This window comes from Athene noctua, chromosome 3 (assembly GCF_965140245.1).
Source record: "Athene noctua chromosome 3, bAthNoc1.hap1.1, whole genome shotgun sequence".
NCBI lineage: Eukaryota > Metazoa > Chordata > Aves > Strigiformes > Strigidae > Athene > Athene noctua.
Window position 1 is genome coordinate 31993089 of NC_134039.1, and position 13110 is coordinate 32006198.

Here is a 13110-nt window from a genome sequence, read left to right on the forward strand (position 1 = left end):
AATTCATCCCTAACAGTTGGGATGTTTCAGAGCCACACGATGCTGGCTCTGAATCAGCTTTGCAGTGCAGGCAAGCCTTAAGAAATCTATTGTAGGGAAGTCTAAGGAGAGTCCTTTTGAAGAAGAAAACCCTCTTATTGTGGGAGGATCCTGCTGCCTATACTCATAAAGTGTCTTTGATTTTGACGAAAGCTTGTTTTTAGCTAAGACATCTGCAATGCAACAGCTGAGCAGTGTCTGACTCAAAAAAACCCTGATGTCTGAGAGATCTTCACTTCTCTGTGGGCAGCTTCCTCCTTTTGCACTTCTTGTGAGACATTTGCACTGTCCACAAGAAAGCACTTGGCTGCAATTTCAAAGGTGCCTGTTCACATGGGGTGCTGTACTGTGGAGGCTGGTGGGGGATGGCTGTGAAGGGAAGGACCTAAGAAGGTAGATGAGTCTGTGACCTGTGTGCATCATCAAAATCACTCTTTATCGGTTGGTTTATCCCTCCAGAGTTTGTAGTAGCAAGGTTTGCTCCAAAACAACCTTTGGTTTATAGCATTTTTCCTCCTGTTCAGCCTGGGACAGGTTCTCAGGAGGAAGGGGTCTTGACACGGGGGGTAGCATGCAGCTGCGACCGCTGCACCTCCCTGAGCCTAGGGATGGCTTGCTGAGATCCCTGACAGATGGGGAGAGGAGTAAGTGTTTTGTGTGGCTCTGCAAGGATGGTGCAGCAGCTGCACTCCTCCAGGGAAGATTTAGCTCAGATTAGCCAAAACCAACTCCTCTCCCCAAGACATGCTGATGTGAGCTGCACAGGGCTGGTCTCAGCTGGAAATCGCTCCTCACAGGTCTTAACACTGAGCAGCAAGGACAATCAAGAGCGGTAACAAGACACTTGGGGCCCACTTGGTATTTCAGATATGTAGGCACAGATCAGGCAGCTGTGGCTCTGGGGAGCTGTGGGGTCACAACAGTGCTTGGCAGCATTTCTCAGGCCTGAATGGGCATCTCAAGGTAGTTGGGGCAGGGAGGGAGAAGAGGCCAAAGGCTTACTACCCTCCTGTGGAAGAACTCTGCTGAACTGCGAGGGCTTCCTCAGCTCTTATATCATGTTCATCCCCATGGTAGCACACAGCTTTGCAATTTCCAGCATTGATGTATTTCTAGAGGACAGAACATGCTGCTCCTGTCAGTGATGTGTTTTAACTGTTATCAGCATTTATCTGCTTCAGGAATTCAGAGCGATAAGTGGATTAAGTGCGGTAGGTTTGTAGGGCTGCTAGGTCAACATTGTCCTTCCGTCCTTTCCCTTCTCTTCCTATAAACAACCCTGTTGCCACTCTAAATGCCAAGTCCTAGAAATATCGCTGTCTGGAATTTAAAAAAAAAATATATATATATAGATCTAGCATTTCAAAAGAGATCACACATAAGACTCAGCTGTGGGATTAGAGGCATGGCCAGGCCAGAAATACATTCACTGCTGGGATTTGCTATGGTAGAGCTCGCTGAAAAGAAATGGCTTTGAAACGACTACCCAGCAGCTATTAACTGTGAGACAGGATGACATTCTGTTCCATAGAGCCTAAAGGGAGCCTGAATCTTTGAATGTTAAATTCTAATGCAATTTGGTCTGGGGATTCTGGACTGGGTTTTAACCCTGGAGACATAAATGGGAGGAAGATGAGGAAAAGCTGGGGAGTTGTGTATTTCTATTACCAGCCTGTAGCAGAGCTGAACTGATCCCCCCAAAACTTAGGTAGAACTAACTAGGATACCTGTGCCAATAGAAATAAATTACAAAGCTTCAAATGAATAGTTCACTGTATGACCTTCACTCATGTATTATACATTACACTGCTGTGTGTGAGATGGTCCCTGCAGCATGACAAGGGGGGAACTGTCTTGTCCAGCTGTAGCCTTGCCACAGCACAGACTGGCCAGGATCCATATGGCTTAGTCCTCCCTTTGATGCAGCAAATGCTGATCGCTTCCTGAGACTAAATACAGGATTGGGCTAGGTGATAGCAACAGTTTCTGCTTGTAGCTGGAAAGTGGCCATTAATTTCCTCAAGTGCTGTTAAAAGCCCACAATAGTGGCCACTATTCCCAACTGTGAGGAAATGCACATTATTCTCGCGCACGTGAACAACAAGTTTGGGCAAGTGCTGAACCTACTAGAATTGCCTGTTCACAGCTGTGTCCAATGTACACCCCCCCACACACACTTGCCCACACATGCCCCCACAGCCAACTCCAGGGAAAGCATTTATTCAAACAAAAAGGCTGCTACTAGCCAAGGCAAAGGCAATGCTGCAGAGACCACAACAAAGCCTCTTTATTGCTGAAGCATTTAACACCACAACTATCCAAAAGAGAAACATCACTTGGTGCAGAGAAAAGCTGCAGCAACTCAACGAGCCTGATTGCAGAGAGTGCTTCAGAGCATTCCCCAGCACAGCAGCTCTGGATTTGCTGCCTTGTCAGAGACCAGCTCAATCCCCCATGGCTGGAAAGCCAGCCAGCGGCAACACACACACCTCTGAGGATTCACAATCTCTTTGACTCCTCTAACCCCAGACTCTGAGGCGTACAGTTTCCCTCTGTCTGGCGGCAGGAGCAATAGGAGAGCCAGCACGAGCAGGGCCGTACCTCTGCCAGTGTTTTTACCGCTGTTGTGTGTTGAGTGCCTCTCAGCAGGGCTGGATGATGCCGAGGAAAAAGCTGCCAATGCCCTCGCTATGTTTCTACCCGTTGAACTGCTCTAGGGAAGAGAACAATCAGCGACTCGAGGGGAAACCAGAAAAAGAAAGGTGTTGACACTACCATTGGGAAGGGAGGGGACACTTCTATAATCCCCTTTCACCAGCAAAATGAGTCTGCCTTAGAAATCACCCGGCTTCTGCTCTTTTTCTGTTCATCTACTGGAAAGATTCCCAGGGACTAAATTATCGTCACATGCATGACATACTCTCGGGGGCTGACGCTGCGTGGCTGTGGCTCAACATCGCTGTGTTCCCTACAGCAACCCTTCACAGGCTCTTACAGCCAGGGCGAGCGGGATTTCGCCTGGAAGAACTTCGCCTTCTCAGGCTGACACCTCCCAGGAGAAGGTCCACCTGGCCAGTCCTGGGGCTGAAGCTGGGCCAGAGGAGTGGGCCACGCTCCGTCCACTCGTGCAAGGCGGGGGTAAAGCTTCCCCCAGGCAGCTCACCCGCACCGGGAGGGGCAGCGGGGCCGCCTCGGCTGAGGCGGGCAGACACCGCCCCGCCGCCTCGGAGCCCCGGCCTGGCTCGGGCGCGGGGCTGGCGCTGAGGGGCGGCGGCCGTTACCCGCCAACACGCGCCCTCGCCCACAAGATGGCGCCGTCGCCCCGGCCCCAGCCCCGCGGCCACCGACGCGATAAGCAGCGGTGACTGTATGGTTTCTCCTTTCGGGGCGGGTGAATACCCATCGTCCAGCGTCGCGCAGCAGCAGGGTGCTGTGCCAGGGCAGCGGGGGGGTGTGCCACCCGCGTTTCAGCCCACGTGAAATGCAGATGCGGGGCCGGGCTTGTACCGGTCGCTCAGAAAAATGAAGTGTGTGTAAAGCCCGTGTTGTGCTGGGCCCGGCCTCCCCTCCCTCCCGCCCCCACCCACCACCACCATCCCACGTCACCTGGAGCTTCTCAGCAATACCACGGCCATAACCCCGGAGAAAATGAGCACAACTAGGATCCATTTGAGGCAAAATAATGCTAATTAACCGTAATCAACAACTCGAAGAACAACATTTACTCGGCAAGCTGCAGACAGTGCAGTAGCAGTTTTCCTCTTAGGCGGGAGCAAGCAGCAAACAGGGTGACAGAAAAGGAAGATAAACCTTACTGCAGGCTCTGTTGGATGCACAGCCTGGCTGTAATGGGTTTAAAGCATCCCTGCTCCCAGCTGCTGGCCCACTTCCTTCCCCTGCCTGGCTGCTGCCCCCCTCACCCACCTCTGCTGCCAGAGGTCACTGTCCCCACAGCAGCCTGGACCTGTCACCCTACACACACCTCTTGCCCCACTGCCAGTGGCTCCCCTCACAGCCCCAGCTTTCAGCTCCCTCCAGCAATGGCAGTGGATGAGTCACTTCTGCTGAGCCCTTTCGGGGGCAACGGTCCCCCCAACCAAGTGGGCGAAACATGGGGAGCCACGGGCAGCATTGCCTCCAGTGCCTGGCACCCTCTGCCCCAGCCACTTGCAAGCTGTCCCTCCTACGCTGAGGGTGCTCTGGAAACTCCTGCCACTGCTGGTGAGGAGCGCAGTTTTATTATGAATGATACTTCTCGGCTTGCAGAGTGGGTGCTTTCCATGACCAGCAAAGCCCAGGCACCTATCTCATGCCACTAACCTGTGATGCTGCACTAGTCGACGCTCTGGTGAGGGTGTTTAGCTCACCGTAGTTGCCTTAGTAGGGGCAGGGTCAAATCAGTGCCTCCACAAACAGCAGACTCGCTGCTGCACCCCAAGGACATGTGGCTGCTGTGAATGGCCCTGAGAGCAGGCCTCACCAGCCCCCGTGGGTGAATGAGAGCAGGAGTCACAGGCACACAGCCCTCCCACAGCCACAGGATGTGTCACCAGCCCTGAGGTGCCGTGGTGGGCCAGCCCAAACTTTCTCACATGAGGAGCAAAAATGTTGGGGGCAGGATGCTGGGCAGGAGCAGGGCATGCTGCTGACAGCTCCCAGCCGCGCTCTATTAAAACAGGAGTCTCCAACCCCTCTCCTTGCCAGCTGCATGCCCCCAGGTGTGCACATCATGCCCTGAAAATCTCCTGAGTGAAGGGATGCGCATCCTCTCTGTAAGGGGCAAAGGGTGGGAAGCAGACAGGTTTGGCAGAGGCTGGATCCTGTGCAGGGCAGACATAGGGAGGGTCATGTCAGACAAGGTGGCAGCGGTTGCGAGGATGCAGCAGGACTGGTCCCTGCCAACAGTGGCCTTGCCAGATGGCCCTTCTGGCCTTGTCTACACAGGAAAGCTGCGCCGGCCTCAGCAAGTCCTGCTTTGAACCAGCTGGCTGTGCCAGCCCCAGCTCCCCACATCCTGGCAAAAGCAGCTTCTGACCACCTCCGGGTACCCAGGCCTGCCCAATGGCTGCCTCCAAATCCAAGCTCCTTTCCCCTGAGGTCATTCAAGAAGACTCTGCACTCCCCTGAGCCCAGACCACTTCCATTCTCTCTCCTGTTCCTCCCCTCACTTTTTCCTGTGTTTTTTTTTCACCTCCTTCCCTTTTAATGTCTTCCCCACTTGTTTGTTTGTTTGTTTAACTGTGACTCTTTCTTTGCCCTGCAGCAGCTTTCCAGCTCAGGGTGTTGGGAGGCATAACCTGCAGCACAGTGACAGCAACCTCAGGAACCAGCATAGACCCCTGCAGCGGACACATGAGTGCAGTCACACCCTGCTTTAGATCGGCATGGCTTTTCTCATGCACAGCAGACCTTTGCCAGCTTCTGGGAGGATGGCTGGGAAAGGATTAAGTAGCTAAGTATCTTGCTGGCAAATGAATATGGCGCTTTTTTTCCCTATTAACTCCTCAACTTTGCTTTAATCGTGAACTGCGGAGAATACACAGGCTGATAAGCTGTTATAGCACATTCTCCTAGGGTGGAAAAACATCTTTTCGCCACCAGGCCCTATTCTGGCTATGCAAACTAAATAAAGCATCCTGGCAAAAGCATTTGCTGGAAGAATCACCTCTCTTTTAGGATTTTTGCCAATATAGAAATGTATTTCATTCTGTCTTCCCTCCCCATTCCCCAGTTTCCCACCTGCCATCTACATCCCTAGCTGACAGGACTACTGGACAAGAATCTGTAGTTTTGGCCTAATGTAAGAGGATCATCATCGTGTTTTGTTTTTCAAACCCTTGCAGAGCACTGCTGAGTGCAGCAGGAGCAGCCAAGGCTGCCGTGGGGCAGGGGGAGATCTGGGAGGGGTTTTCTGAACGTCTCTGTGGGCCTGGAGGTTGGGAATTGAGCCTGAATCCACTCCAACCCCTCCAGTGAAGGGGTCTCTCCTGCCTCGAAAACCATGTGATGGTAGGTGCGGGTCAAATAGGAATAGGGAATGGGAAACACAAAAAACTCTGGAGTGCAAGAGGAAGTGTTCTGTGTGCACAGAGCTGTAAGCTCAGTGAGAACAAGTGCATGGAGGTGGGACTACGTGAATACCATAGCAGAGTTCAGACCCCTTTGCCTGTGGCTAAATATATCTCCACTTGCTCTTTATATATATATATATGTATATACACGTACATACACACACATTTTATACCTAGCTAGTAATGTTTGCTGAGGTTTCCCTCAGGCAGCCCCCCTGTGTCCATTCACAGTCCAAGTAGCCACACAGAGACCCTCTACCACAGCCAGGTCCACAGCTTCTCCCACAGACCCCCCTCTTCCTGCTCTGCCACATGCTGAGGAGATCCTTCCCCACCTCAGTACTGCTTCCTTTATTATCTCTGCCCAGCTGTGGTTTATAAGTTGTTTAAATCTTTTCTAGGAACTGATAGAGATCGCAGTTACCAAGAATCCAAAAATGCAGACAACTTGAAATGTGGTTAGACTCTGCCCTACTTTCATTGAGCTGAGAGCAAGGCTCTGCCAAGGTGCTCAGGGGAAAGGAGAAGAGAGAGAAGGAGAAAAGAGAAAGACCCATCTCAGCAAACCACCCCTTTCTCCCACCCCAAGAAACAAACCTAACTCATCCCCCTCAAGCCTACTGCACCTGTTCATACCATACCACCTGTCCTCCTGGTTTGCCTGGGACCTGCAGGCAAGCAGGGCACAGAGAAATGAAGACTGGGAGAGATGCTCTCCTGCACCACAACACTTGACACAGGCGTGGGTATCTCCCTAAGCTGAAAGAGGTGTGAGGGTTTCGCCGAATCAGGGCCACCAGGACTGCAACACAGGGAGTGCTGCAGATTAAGAATGAGATGCGTAGGTAGAGTTTTTACTGTCCACACACTCACCGACAGCTTTTCCGCATACTAAGTTGCTCTGAGGCAGAGGGAGCCACAGAAGTGGAAAAGCTGCCTGGGACTTCCCTCTTGTGAGAAATCCCCTCCCTGGGAAGTCCTCGCTGAGTTGTAGAGCTGCTGCGGGGCTGTGCCTCCACTGCGAGCACAGCTCCCTTGCACCGTCAGGTTCCTCCGACAGCAATACTTCCAGGAATCTGAAATGACCCAGAAAAAGGATACTGCTGAAAAAATGCCAGACAGCCTTTTTCCTTCTCTCAGTGGTGTCAGCCCACAAGACCAACCTGCAGACAAGGATGTGTGTATCCCACACCCATTTTGCCCAGGGTCTGCTTCTGATAACCCTGGACTTTTCTCACAAGCACTGTTGGTGTTCAGAGAAGACAGGACTCAGGTGGGGGAGAACAGCTTGCAAATACATACCTTTGGGTCTATAACTTTCTCCAAAGTAGAGAATAATTGCTAAGTGATTCCACATATATATTCCTCCAGCTTTGGAGCAGTACATAGACAAGCCACTGCAGCCACTAATATTTGAAGGGCGTTGCTTAACTGTGCTTGGAAGTGAATGTATTAAAGCAAGAATCAGAGTAGCAGCGGGGTATTTTTGCTGGTGCTCTCACTATTGGTAGCAACAGTGAGGCATTTCAGGTGAAGGGTTTGCTGTAGTCAAGACCATAGAGAGATGCTAAAGAAGGTATCATCTGAAAGATAATAATTATAGTCCAAGATCATTATGGTATTTATTAACACCATTTACAGGGACTGACTTGAACAGCCTTGGAAGGAAGAATGAAAAAATGCCAGCAAACACATTACGTTCTCCTGCAAGAAGTTTTTTCATCCTATTGAAAAGCTTTGTTAGAAAGAATGATGAGAATGGTAATAATAAGGCACTATAATTATACCTGATTCTTCTATAATCTCTCTCTCTGCAGAGTTTGGGAGCACTTTACTGTTATTGAACAGTCCCATCTGGATAACATACAACTGATTTATTTGCATGGCTTATTTTAGGTATTTCAGCATGTACATTAGAGCTTCCTTTGTATCTGGCCGATTCCCTAAACAGTCTGTAAGAGCAGGAAAATATCTTCAGCTCCTGTTCTCCACCACCACGTTCTCCCACCCCAATTCCTTGGAGAGCTCTTCACATAAGTTCAAGGATAAAAGGAGCCATCGCTCCTTCCCCACCCAATCCAGTACCACAGAACAAGGGTTACAACCTAGAGGATGGATACTACCTAGAACATCTGGAGTTGCACCTGTATTATTTTAGGCTTGAGATTCAATGGATCTCAAAACAACCCTAGATGTAACTAAAAGTCAAGCAGCAAGGACCTGGCGCATACCTTGTCCTAATGTAGATGTTGCGTGATCAGAATAGCTGCTGCCTTTTAGGTTGAAGCTTTTAAATGAAGGGGTCTGCTACGTGCATGTGGTGCCAGCATGCACAGAACCAGGGAAAGGCGTGATAGATGCCGGTGTCTTTCTGGACTCAGTGTGCTGGAGTCACGTGCAATGCCATCTCAGTTACAGCAATGCTGGCAAGCTCCCACCATAGCTCCCTTTCACTGTGGTGTCTCAGTGAGCAAGCAGCTTCATCAGTGCCAAGTACTTTGCTGGCCCCTTGCAGGAGCTCTTCAGTGCAAAGCTGGGCACTTGCTACTTCACACTGCCAGGGCCAAGAAAAAACTGACGCAATTCAAAATAATTCATCACGCATTTAAAAATGGTATTATATATAAAAAAATAATAAAAACATGATACAAAACCTATGATTTACATGAACTGAACTGTTTTCAGTCTGAAATGCACAGCGGTTGTCACTAACCTACAGTGCAGGTAACTTCCCTTTTAGACTGCATTCCCATAAAATTTATAAAACACAAGCTGCCTAATTCTTTTGTTGCTCTCACTGCTTTTTAAGGGATTTTTTTTTTCTCCTGTGAATTGAGCAGGGTCTTCTCCTGCATCCCTTCCAGCTCCCACTAGGCCTCATCAGCACAAACCGGTGAGGCTTCCAGTGTCTGCCCATCCCCCAAGGCTGTGGACACATTTTCTTGAGGAGTTTAAAAGGACCCTTTAGTCCTGCCTTAAGTTTTCCTGCAGCATCATTCTTCCACTGGAGTATTACATCCAGTAATTCATTCTCTTAGATTCTTCAGAGCCATCTTTGTCAATTTGTTTACTTCTGGTTTATTTTTAAAAGACAAACCCCCAATGGACATAAGCTCTCAAGTCCCTTTTGAAAATGCTGTCTCGTCTGTAAGTGCTTTGTTTGTGATCCTCTCCAATCCTTTAGGCTATTGTTTGCGAGCTGGAAGGCATATGTGCTTGGGCTAATCATGTCGAATGCCAGCAATTCCCCCAGCATGATTTGTTGCACAAGCCAGTGGGAGCAGAGTTTGTTTTGATTATGTTTAGAGTAGAAAACCCACATTTGCTCACATCAGCCTGACATAGTGGGGGGGGCCTAATCCAAAACCTTCTGAGGAGCACAACAATCTGGTCATTGTTTTCAATGGCATCTGGAACCAGCTCGAAGGTTGAGAGCTCTGATGGCAAGGCTGGTGTCTTGGGAAGGCAGGTAGCCCAGGAACCAAAAAATCTTCCTTTAAAAGCATATGCACATTGTCTGCTCTAGGTTGGATGCATCAAAGGCAGATCTAGGGGGCTTATGGCAATTTTGCACATCTTCTTAAAAGCTGTGCACCTCCTTTTTGACGTTAAGGTAGTCAGGCTGGGACCCCCTAGCCCTGCCCGGGCCAGCAGAGCTGGGCAGAGCCATCCCAGCCATGACCTCGGGCTGATGCTGGTCTGCCCTCATGAGCTCAGCTGACAAGTCTGACTCTTCCACTCATTCTGGATGATGGCAACATTTTTCTCCCCAGCCTGTGATGGTGCTTGCCTCCAGGCATCAGACAGGTGTCCCAATTTTTCTGCTAATGAAAACTGGGGCTGCCATCAAATCGCTCCTAGGGCACGCAACTGCACGCTTTACAGGTGGGTGCACGGGTCTGCCACGTGCAGACACCTCCTGTGCCTCGAGAGGCCCTGGCGCTGGTACCAGGAGCTCCATGCACACCTGGAGCTCAGCAAAGTAGCTCCATGCACACCCGGATCTCATCATAGCTATCCCCTGCTGAGCTGTTGGCTCAGCTGGCCTGGACTGCACCCTGTGCTGTGGACCCTAAGGCTGGGCTTAGGCTGGCTTGTTCCTGCACTCCTGCCATAGCAGAGCTGAACCCAAAGAGGCACAGAGCCCAAAGCTGCACCTGCACCCACCTTTCCCCTCTTTCCCCTCTCAGCATTTCCTCCTCCAGAGGTGCTCCATTAACCACCATTAATCCCTTTTTGTACCCACAGAGGTAAGCCTCGCTGGTGGCCTGTGGTTGGGACTTCCACAGCTTAAGCTATACAACGTATGAAGAAATGTCTCTTTTTGTTTCTTCTGAGTCTTGCACTTGAGTCTTTCATCGGACACCTCCTTATTTTTTTAAGAAAACACACTTACTTGGTCACCTACTCCGTGGCATTTAGGCTTCACAGATCTCTGCTGCAGACCTCAGCCATCTCTTTTTTGGCTGAAGAGTCCTACTCTATCAAACCAGCCGTTACACGAGAAGTGTTTGGAAGTTCTCTGCCTTGCCTGAATCAAAACCCCACCTCCATCAGCCCCAGCGGAGATCGCAAGGCAGCAGGAGCACGCAGAGACCCGGGAGGCATTGGGAGTCGCAGAGCAGCTCTGCCACATGTCCCTCTCCCTCTGACACCCACTCTCTCTTTGAACGCTGCCCTCAGCAGCCCTGCCTTTGCACCAGGCAACAGCACAGGGCAGGCAAAAAGCTCCAGTGCATGCAGCTATTATAACTTTACAGATGCCAAACATCTAAGGAATTGGTGCAAAACTAACTCAATCAGACAAAACCATCATATTCCCCTAACCAAGGTATTATTGTAAATTAAGGTTTTCAGCACGTTTGAAGACTAATGATGCAAATACACATTTTGGGAGGGACATCATCTTAGGAGTCCAAAACTGAGACCCAGCTGTGTGTACACAGAAGGTTTTACTTTGAAGTTTGCCTACCTAGAAGGAACTAATTTCCAAACTCTGAGGATGCCCAAATGTTAATAAATTTTCTGAAATGTGTTTGCACAAACTTGTGGTTTTCAGTGAATCCTGATCCATCAAGGCAGATCCCTAATGGCATACAGACCCTTATGTCAGAGGTAATCAAGTATTATTGCAAGAGCTGCTGGCTGTGGGGCCCCTCCTGTGCACGCACAGGGGTACATATGGAAGTTATTAACAAGTTTCAGCAAAGAATTTTGGGAAGTTAACCCCTGGGGCCCCAGAGCACTGCTAACAGACAGCTAGTTGGGAGTAGATGAAGAGCAGTTTCCTGCTGGATGCCTGTGGCATATTGGGACTGAAATCCAGGCCCTTCACAGCCTAGTAGAGGAAGCTCCTCTCACAAGGATTAAACTTTTCAACTTCTGCTGTTAGGAAGAACAGTTGAAAAAAAACATCTGTGAGGCTGTATAAGTTTCCTCAACAAACTGAAATGAGTCAGCTGCAGAAATGTATAACACAACATATAAAAATGCAAACAATTTTCTTATATTTCCCGAATGGCGCTCAAGAGGTTGCGAGGAAATTTGTAATTTCTTTATAAGTCCCTTTAGGAGCCACCAAAAGAAACATTTGGATATGGGCCACCAGGAGCTGCTCCTACATAGTAGAGGGACCAGTTCAGAGGAAGTTTCTCTTCCAACATTGAAACAGCAAACGAGTAAGGACTTTGTAACGCCTGCCACAGCTGATGTGCATTTCACATTCCTGTTCTTCCCAAATTGGTTTCCTTTCCTGCACCAATCCTGATCTGCAAAGTGACCTCTCCTTGGGAATAATGAGGATATTCACCCATCACGCTGCTTTAAACTTCCATAATATAACGATGCTTGGCAGTCATTCACTGCTTTTCATCCACAGATCTTAAATCAATTTGATACAGCCCTGCATGGAATTGACTTACTTGTGAGATGGAGATGAGCACTTGCTGTGCAATTAAAAAAAAAAAAAAAGAATAAAATAGACTTTATTAAGATCCAAACTATTTCCTCTTCTCTTGGTGTGATTTTCCTAAAGCACAATCTGGGCTGCAAACGGGGCTCTTCTGCAGCCCCCAGCCATACAACCCAAGATGCTCATTTTCGGCCAAATGAGAACAGTTCACAGCCAGGTCAGAGCAATCCAGTTAGAAAGCTCTTCCCTCTGTGAGCTATAACTGTGGCCATAAACCAGAAGCATTCCTGTGCTAAGTTATAAACGTGGAAGAAATTAGCCCACTCCTCCCCCCCTCCCCAGTTTCTGAAGGGAAGGCAGTCAAGGCGCCTCAGCAACACCACCCCTAAGGAAGGAAAGGATCGAGGGGACGGGCAGGGTGCCTGGAGCAGCAGACCTGGTCCCACTCCTCCAGTGCCAGGCACAGAGGGAGGGCAGCTGTGTGGCTGACCCCACTGAGGCAGGGGCTTTACCCAGGAGCCAGGGAATGGTCTCGAAACACAGGTGCACGGAGCCACCCGAGATGCCTGCAGGCCAGGCATAGGAGCTACAGGAGACTTGCGCTCTGCTGGAGCTCTGCACAAAGAGCACTGAGGGTAAGCAATGGGATGGTACCCAAGACCAGGCCAAATCCATGGCAGGCAGCAACATCCAGAGCACGTGTGTGGCCTAGGAATGCTATGCAGCATGAGAAGTTTCCCCTCCACCAGCACAGCATGCCACCATCCTGCTCTGGCACCCTGGCAGCACACTCCCGGTGCAGCATCCACCCTTCCTTCCGCAGTGGGTTTTGCAGCCACAGCACCTGCAGCAAAGCACCACCACCCTTCTGCCCCACCACCTCCTCCATGGCCAGTCCCACCTCCCTGCCCTACAAAAACACAGGACTGCAGAGCTCTTTCAGGGGAAGGGACTCCAGAAGGTCCCCTCTAGTCCAGCCTGGGGCTCACAGCAGGGCCAGCTCTGGGGCCATACCAGGATGCTCCAGGCTTGACCCAGTTGGGTCCTGAAAAATTCCAAGTGTGGAGACCACACAACATCTCCAGGCAA